This window comes from Falco rusticolus, chromosome 6 (genome assembly GCF_015220075.1).
Source record: "Falco rusticolus isolate bFalRus1 chromosome 6, bFalRus1.pri, whole genome shotgun sequence".
Classification (NCBI taxonomy): domain Eukaryota; kingdom Metazoa; phylum Chordata; class Aves; order Falconiformes; family Falconidae; genus Falco; species Falco rusticolus.
This window is the reverse complement of record NC_051192.1, coordinates 45,639,776-45,648,593: the sequence shown is the minus strand read 5'-3', so window position 1 is coordinate 45,648,593 and position 8,818 is coordinate 45,639,776. Positions and strand designations below refer to the sequence as shown.

Below are 8,818 nucleotides of genomic sequence, written 5' to 3'. Positions count from 1 at the left end.
AACATGATGAAACTTTGTCCAAAAAACCTCACCACCTCACAACAAAAAGGGAAGAATAACTTGGTTAGGACAACTGTAATGTCTGCTGTTGCCTGCAGCCACAATAGTAAAGTGTAATCAAAATGAAAAATTATCTCCCGTTTCTCCTTTTACCCTCTGAAAGAAAAGGTTTAGGCCTGTGGCTTTGCTACAGGGCTTACTGATAATTCACATAAATTGAAGTAAGCTCTAGCTGGAGATGCCTGGGATGTGACTTTTGGGTGGACTGAGTACCTGGAAGTCACATTTTAGTTTGCAACAGGTGTGGGAAATGCCTGCCTCTGAACAGGAGGCAGTCTAAGTCAGGAGCTGCTTTGGAAACCAGCATCATTGTCCCAGCAATGATGAAAGTAATAGTAATTCAGGGGACAGCTGGAATGAGAGTGCCATTTGCTTATAAAATGCAGTAAGATGGAAATAATCATAACTAACATGGAAAGAGGACTGCAATTGGATGAGATAGCTGTGTGTGCTTATTATTCTTCCACACCTATCTTATTAATAACAAATTGCTGTGAGCATTGTATTTAAACTATCAATCCTCTATTAAGCCTAAGAACAGGCAGCCAAAGCTGTGGTGGTCTCTCATGCCTTGTAAGGCATGTTCTGCAGGACAGTATGTCCACTGGGGGACACCTGGGCAGCTAATAACTTCCAAATTATTTACTCTAGGCCATCTGTCTGCATGTCACGATTGCTTTAACTGCCCTCCTCAGCAACAGCTTGATCATTTCCACCTGTAGTGGGTTTTCCTAGGAGTGAGTTCCTGAATTTGAGCAATTTGATCCAATGTTGGATTAATGGGAGTTTTATCTCTGACATCCATAAGGAAAAGTTGAGGTTTTGATGATGTACGAGAAACAGCTACCTGGATGCATTTGTCCATCTTTGGCCTTTTGTAATGATTACCTCTGGAGGGTATGGATGCTCTGAATGCAGAGAGGAGGTACGTAACATGAAAAGGTTCTACTTCTTTGCATCTACTTTGCTGAGAAGAACACCCCTTTAATGATTTCATAATTAGAAACAATGAGTTTACCAACTGTAGAAATAAGTCCAAAGCTTTAATAGCTTTTCAGGTTTTAGGCTGAGTGTTTGTGAATTTCCTAAGCCTCTACAAGTGTTTTCTGTGCCTGTCTGGCATAAATAGCTAGTAATATTCTAGTATCAATATTGTTACTGTAATTCTGTATTATTTCTCCATGTTTTACACAGCACAGTTCTGCTTCCTAGGGTTTAGACTTTGGCTAGCATTGCATTTTCTTCAGTGAGGGATAGCTTGTGCATCTGGGTTTTACATTAGGAACACGTGCTCTTGTTCGTGTGAAACTCATTCAGAAAACTGATCAAACTGTTTTTCAAAAGTGGAATGGTATATTTTTATAGCTGTGGAGTGCCAGAGGATTTAAGTTCATACGTCCTCGTTTCTGGTTGCAGGAAAAGACATCAATACAGAACACATGTGAAATTCTGTGTAATGAAGAAAATAGTTTGATTACAGTGTTTTCAGTGTAAACTACGGAACTTGCAAATACCAAGTTGCATGGGAGATAAGCCAAGGTGATGAAGTCCAAGCAAGATGAGAAACCATGGAGATGGTAAACACATTATCTTCTCTTAAAAGAAACATGTGGTATAAAGATATAGGGTCTTGCCTTTTATTTCGGTAATAATAAGCTTAGTTTTTTTTCTGAGACAGGTGGCAAATTCACCAGGGAAACATCCGCAAGAGACCAGAGGTAGGCCAGAGCATTTAACAAAAACCTCATTATCTATTGTTCTGTAGAGCAGAAGACTAAATACTGATCCTCTTGAAGTCAGCAGTGAAACTAGGTTTTTCAAAGGCCCAGGAGTTTATTCCAGGTGTTTTGCTACCATAGTGATGGTCTTATCCACATGTGTAGGGAGTAGTTTGGTTTAAATTAAGAACTGCTATTATCAGGCTGTAGCTTTGGAACCAAAGAACAGTTATTAATATATATATTTTTTCATTACAATCACATTTATAAATATATATTATAATATATATTTATATATTTATAATAAAATATAAAGTTATATTATAAAAAATATATTTATATAATTGTAATAATAATTATAAAAATGTAATTAAAATGAAAAAGTATTTCTCCATCCACCTTCTAGATGTAGACTAATACTTGACAGGATACTGCAGGCATCGTTACAATACATACAGATCACAGTAAATACAGCAGAAGTATATCTAATAAAAATAATAAAAATAATTTTTACCTTCAGCAGCTTATGCCATCTAAGCATCTAAGCTCAATGAGCACACAAATAGACACCAAAATAAATGTGCAAATTCACATACCTAAACCAACTGGCAGCAGGGTGAATGCTGAATAAACGCACTGTTGGAACAGTCCATTTGCTATAAAACTATGTCAGGTACCAGCCATTGTAGATTTTCCTGTAGTTTCCTTTATGAAGAGATTGCCTGCAAAAGGAAAGTGTTTGCTTCAACTTCTACATTGTGGGAATAGCCCACGTTCTTATGTCTTAGTGTGTTGATTCAACAAGTCCTAGTGATCTCTGTTCATTTTTTTTCTCTACCACTTTTCAGAACAAAATTGTCCTGAACTAATTCGTTTGAAACATTGATGGATGGCACTGATGGCAAGGTGGGAAACTCTGGGGGCTACTGGTATCTCTTCTAAGTTTCTAGCGATTCCTTTCATGGTTTTATGATGTTTCAGACTTTTAGATCTTTATTAATGTCTTTCTTTATTCATAACTTGCAGATACAACATCCTAAGAATATATCTAGGCTACATTCGAGTTTGTCCTCACTGAAAGGCAGTTAGAAAAAACAGGACATGGGAAGGGTCTCATTCCTTCCTGACTCACAACTATGCGGAACACTATGACTGTTACCCTAAAGCAATCAAGTCACCTCATGCTTCTGGCACTGCTCTTTTTCTCCAATTGTTTGTAAAATTGGTATCAGCATTAACTGTGGCCCTGTCCCTGCTGCATTTTATCACAATACATGGAAAACAGTCTTGGACACTTCAAATGTGTAAAGAAATTCAGTATGGGCCTGGGGAGAAGGAAGCGAGATAGGAAATAATTCAAATAGAAAATATCTGAGGTTTTGCAGTCAGTTTCAAACCAAAAATCAGTTTTAGCGTAGATCTTATTTTAGTGAATTTGGAAATAGGGATGATAAACCAGGTAAGAATAGCAAAAAAACTTGAAATCAAAATGAAAATTTTAATTTAGTTTTGAGATGACCATTCGAAGTAATATATTTTATGATACTGTATTAATTCAGATTTTATTTTCATGTCTAGCTCTCATTAACAATACGTAATACTGGATCCTACAGCATTAGCACCAACTTGTAAAACCTAGTAAAAGTGGAATTTGCACTGATGTCAGTGGCCATTGAGTTCAGTGCATGCAAACTACAGACATTTTTGCACCTAATTCATTTTTATTACAGTCAGAGGTATAAACTGGGAAATCATTTTTTGGAGGTGCAGTTTTTGTGAGACAAATGACTCTAACTGACAGATCTGATTCCATATGAGTTTGGTTCATAGTGACTTTGCACATGCCAATTCTGATTTTCCACTGCAGTTACCAGGAACTGATTTTTAATTCTTAGTTGCTTTTTGAGACAAAGATAGTTATATTTGTTTCAATTTTAAAATAAACCTGCGGTGTTTATATCTTTGGATGTGTTTACTGCATCAGCTGTGAAGTCATTTAAATGGGAATAGTGCTAGGGAGAACTGTGGAGTGCCAGACAGAAATAAAAGAGTATTTTGAAAGATCAATAGAGTTTTTAAGTTCAAAAGCATCTACTTAATTCAAACCACACAATGTGTAACTGTGATATCATTAAAACAAATATCCCAAATGAGCCATCTCTTACTCTCCATATCAAAGGGCTGACATCATTTCTGCATATTCTATTGACAGTTTTGGGTATTCAGTACAGGGGTCAGGCAAGTAAGCTGGGAAAGCAATCTGTGTTCCAAAACGCCACACCAAGTCCCAGCATGAGCTTTTTATTTTCTTTGAATATAAGATCATAAGAAGTAAGCTTTTAGTCTGTTTTGTCCACCTGTGTTTACTGTAGCTAGGGGACCTATTGCTTTGCTATTTAATTTGTTGAAAGGCAAAATGAGAGAAGAGAAAATGGGGAAACTCCTGATAAGGGAGATTGGGCAAAAGGAGTCTGTACATTGCCACGCCACACTGCAGTAGCTTCCAAGGAGACTGCTGGTTTGCCTGGCTACTTTTATACTGTGCTTCCCACTTCAGGGTATGGCTCCTACAGAACCAGTCTCATACTGTGGATGTTGTGGAAAATGGCATTTGTATTGAAATCAGTGACAGCTGAGTGCATACACCGCAGAAAATAAATGCAAGCATTGCTTTCATTGTCTCTTCCTTCCTCTATTATGCACACTAAACCTTTGCTATTGTTTTTGCTTACAGAGATACCAGGAATATCACTGGAAATTCTGTTTTCCAACTCTGAAGGAAGGACAAGGAAACTTTTTTTTTATTTTTATGTTTTTAATAGTGGAAGAGTACCAAGTCTCTACTCTGAAACTTGTTCCACTATAAGAATAGCCCTGCTGAGAACATAGCATGGCTTTGTTTTCCCATTCCACAGAAAAATCAAGAAGCTGATGAGCAAATGGAAAAACATGTTGACAAAAGTTTTTTTTCTTATAATATCTTGCACATGTTTATACGTAAAAACATTGGGACAAGATAGGTGACTTTTGTTAAGGCATATCTTAAAGCAACCCATTCACTGAACAATACATAACACTTGAGCTAAATGCTGTCTACTTTTTTCGTAGTAGCAGCAGAATGCATCTGACAGTGCCTGTAGTACTGTCTGCAAAGAAGTGTATGGAAATTCAGGCTTGTACTGCTTGCCAGGTACAGAACGTTTACTTTAAGGTGAGATAAATTAATTTCAATTTTTATGCAAATTTTCCTGCTTATTGGCTGTAGAGATATTCTGTCGTATTTGGAGGCACTGCATCTTAAGTGCTGGAGAGGTTTTGCATTATTTCCAGAAATCCTGCTGAGATACGTGGGTTTGTGTAAAGCAGTCAGAGGCATAAACTAATGCCATTTCTTTTTGTCTTCTCTGTATTTCTTCATTGATTGAAGAAACAATGGGAGAAAAGAGATTTTGGCATCTCTAGCTGCAGTAGTATATTTTTCAGACCACTCTTATTCATACAGCTTTTGGTGTAAATGTGTTCATCATTGTGTCTAGAAGACACAAAAACTCCAGCAGAGCCATCTCGTATTGCACTGTGTGGTACAGACCTTGAGGGGAAGATGAAGGACAGTTGCTGTGCTGAATGGAGAATGAATTCTTTGCCGTTGAAATATTTTATTTTAGGAAGTGGTAGAAGAGAGCAGTGAAAAAGAGGGGAGGAATATAAAGTCTGGCTTTAAAAAGTCGCTCAGAGGGATCGCCTGTTTATTTAACAGCTCATCTGTTGGAATACTGTCATGGGATACGAGTTCATGTTTAGCCTCCTGCTGAAGGGGTTTGGGTCTTACCTCCTCAGAGATGCCATCCCTTCTTAATGTTTCAGAGATAGGAGTCCTTTCCAGGCTATACCTGATTCCTGGGTCCTGCCTGCTGGAACTGCCCCACCAGCGTATGAGTGGGAGGGTCCTCGGTCTTTGCCTGCTCCCCTGGGAAGCAGGACTGTCAGGTTCTAGCTGCACTTCCTACTTTGGATGGAGTATAGACCAACGATTAAGATAAGTGTGCCACATACGTCTGTGGTCTGAGCCTTTTCTTGAAAGTTAGAAATACATCTTCAAGTTGTCTCAAACAGAGGAGGGAACTAGACTGAGGTTTTCAGTATACAGAAGGAGGAGGGTTTGCATCCTCATGTCAGTGGGGGGAAAGAAGTTAATGCACAGTAGCATGCTCCTGTGATATTCCCTGGTTAATTTGCCAGGTAAGTGTGGAATGGGAGACCTGGAATGGGAATCTAGAACAGTTTATTCCTGCGTGCCTTTACCACGTGAAAGCTTTTATTTGTTATCATATGTCTACCCAATCTTTAAGTTAAATTTTATAACTATCTTTGGGACTTTTAGCTTACGTTCATCTTTGAAATGTTTTTATACTCCCCAAAATGTTTGGGAGTGGGACATATGATTATGTAAGCCTGGCTTTCTGAGAAAACCAAGAACCTTTGCTTCTTCCTCTCCTACTTTTGTTGTTGTAACTCTCTTTTATTTTTAACAAGCCTTTTGCATTTTCTGGAAAAAAAATCATTTGGCTCTACTGTCCATGTAATTTTAAAGAAATATTCTTTCTTATTTTTAGAAGATATTTATAAATTGTTCGGATAGTATTTGAATTCCTTAGTGGTATCCCAAGGTGATTATTTCAGTGCAACACATGATTCCTCAGCTTTATTTACATCTTCTTTTTTTTTTGTCATGCTTCCAAAAAGTGCATGATACTCAGGTATGTAACTCCTGAACTGTATATGATCACTGTATTTTGGTAGAAATATATTCTTTTTTCTTGTGTATTATTACTGAATGAACAAATTTTGTTTCCTTAAACAAGTTCTACTATAGCTGCAATTCTAAGATAATTTGTATTGCTGAAAACTCCCCAAATGATTAGCAGACTATATTAGAAACCACCCATCAATAGCATCCCTCTGTTGAACGCCTTTGGATATCAGTGGAGATGCTTGACTGGTTCAATGGCATCTGGTTGTGTGTTGGCATTTCAATTTCTAAAAATTCTGAATGCTGGAAGGCATATAATATGTATAGCATTAAATAACATCTAAAGGACATACCACTTATAATATACAGTGTAATTAAGTGCTAACTGATAGCTTATCATTCTGTGCACTACTTTTGATTTTTCTTAGGTTAAGAAGTCCCTTTGGCAGGTGTATTTTGAATCCCTTCACAACTTCATGATGTTGTTTTTCTAAAAATACATATTTGTTTTGAATATAAGATTAGATACAGAAAGCATTTATCAGCTGGCTACTTTGTATAATGCTAGAATTTGTTTTAAATCTTGGAGTTTGACAAAAAGTGTGGTCCACTTCATTCTTTATCGCTCCCCTTTTTATTGATATAACTAATACAAATTCATGTTTTTCCTGCAGTTTAAACTCATGATTTCCCCCAGGTCATGTAATTTGGTTTGGGTTTTTGTGGTTTTCTTTTTAGATTGCACCTTGTGTGTTATAGTAGAGATGGTGGGCTCTCCACCATCCCACAGAAACTGACCCAGCATATGTGAGGGATCTTAGTGTTCATTTCCTCATTACATGTTCTCTCTTAATTCTTTTCTGTTTTTCATTGCAATCTATTTCTCATTGGCTTGTCTCTCATTAGTAAATATCAAGGATAGCATAAAAAGTTCAAACTGAACTTTTGATCCCATCTTTTTTTTGTGAGGTCATAATTAGGCAAAATTAATTTGTCCATCCTTAACTGAAAATCTCTTTTTAATACTACATTAATAGCACTGGGACAAAAAATAGGTTGGAGAGAGTTTAAATCTGTAAAATGCATTATCAAATGAAAGAAGCACAGTGAAATGTGGAAATAAACAGACAAGCAAGAGGAGTTTCTTGTCATTTTGTTTTTGGTAATTGCAGAATTGGCAGAGCCCAGAAACGCCATAAAGACTTCATTGTGTATTTCAATCAAGTTTTAGTGCCAGATAGTTACAAGGCAAATTCATTCTCAATATACAGCCTCTGGAACAGCGACCATAACATTCAATTAATCAGATGTGACCAAAATGTCAAGACCCTCATAAAGAAATCATTCACTCATCTGGGTTATTATATCAAGAGATTTTTTTTTTTAGTCCAGTAAATATAGGGCATGGAAGGAATTATTTATAGTTACCTTCTTATTTCATAGTGACAGTGCTCGCCATCCCTCCCACATGGCAGCAGAGCTCCTTAGCAAGGAAATACATAGAAATTACAGGAGCCGAGTCATCATACTTGGTACTAAAAGGAAGAAAGACAAAAGGGCTGGATCCAAAACAAGATCCAGAACCAGTTCTAGTGCTCTGCACTCTTTGTGTAATATGTTACCATTATTTCTTCTGAATGTGATGTTGAAATCCATTTAAGCACAGATATTGTCGCTGGAAACTCATAAAAACATCAGCTTAAGAAGTCACACTGGTTGACCATTCCATTAGCCTGTCTCAGACAATGGCCAGTACCAACAGCTTAGGGAAAGAGCTTAAGAAACAGAGCAATGATCGGTTCCTCTTTCCTCTTCTCTAGCAATCAGTGCTGCAGGCATTTCCTTCCCTTGATACTACATTAGGGCTGTTCAGTTATCCCCAGCAGACCTTTCTGCCATTGACTTGCCTAATCCATTCTGAACCTGTTAATACTTTCCGCGCCCAAACTTAATTTAGCAGTGAGTCACACAACTCAGTTTCTTGTTGTGTGGAAAACTATTCACTTTGATTTTATCTGTTTTTAAACCTGCCATTGGATAAATTAATTTGTTTATATGGTTAAGAAATAACGAAGAATTGTTCCTTATTAGTCTTCTCGTCCTAGTTATTATTTTATAATAACTATTTTATTATTTTATATATTTTATAAACCTTGTCTCCGAACCCACACAAGCCATCCAGAGCTGAAGAAAGCTAGCCCGTTTAGCCTTTGCATGGGCAGATGCTGAGCCATACTTGCAGTCATCCTCATCCCCCTTCGGCATACTCCTAGTTTTACTGAACCCTTTT

The 8,818-nt window shown here is 37.2% G+C and overlaps 1 long non-coding RNA gene across 1 annotated transcript; it reads left to right on the top strand.

Moving 5' to 3' along the window:
- Window positions 1-1,483: 1,483 nt before the first annotated feature.
- LOC119150471 lies at window positions 1,484-4,989 on the top strand. The gene is made up of 4 exons (XR_005105066.1): window positions 1,484-1,637; window positions 1,739-1,778; window positions 2,627-2,684; window positions 4,513-4,989. It is a non-coding gene; the product is annotated as an uncharacterized LOC119150471 (long non-coding RNA).
- The last annotated feature ends 3,829 nt before the right edge of the window (window positions 4,990-8,818 follow it).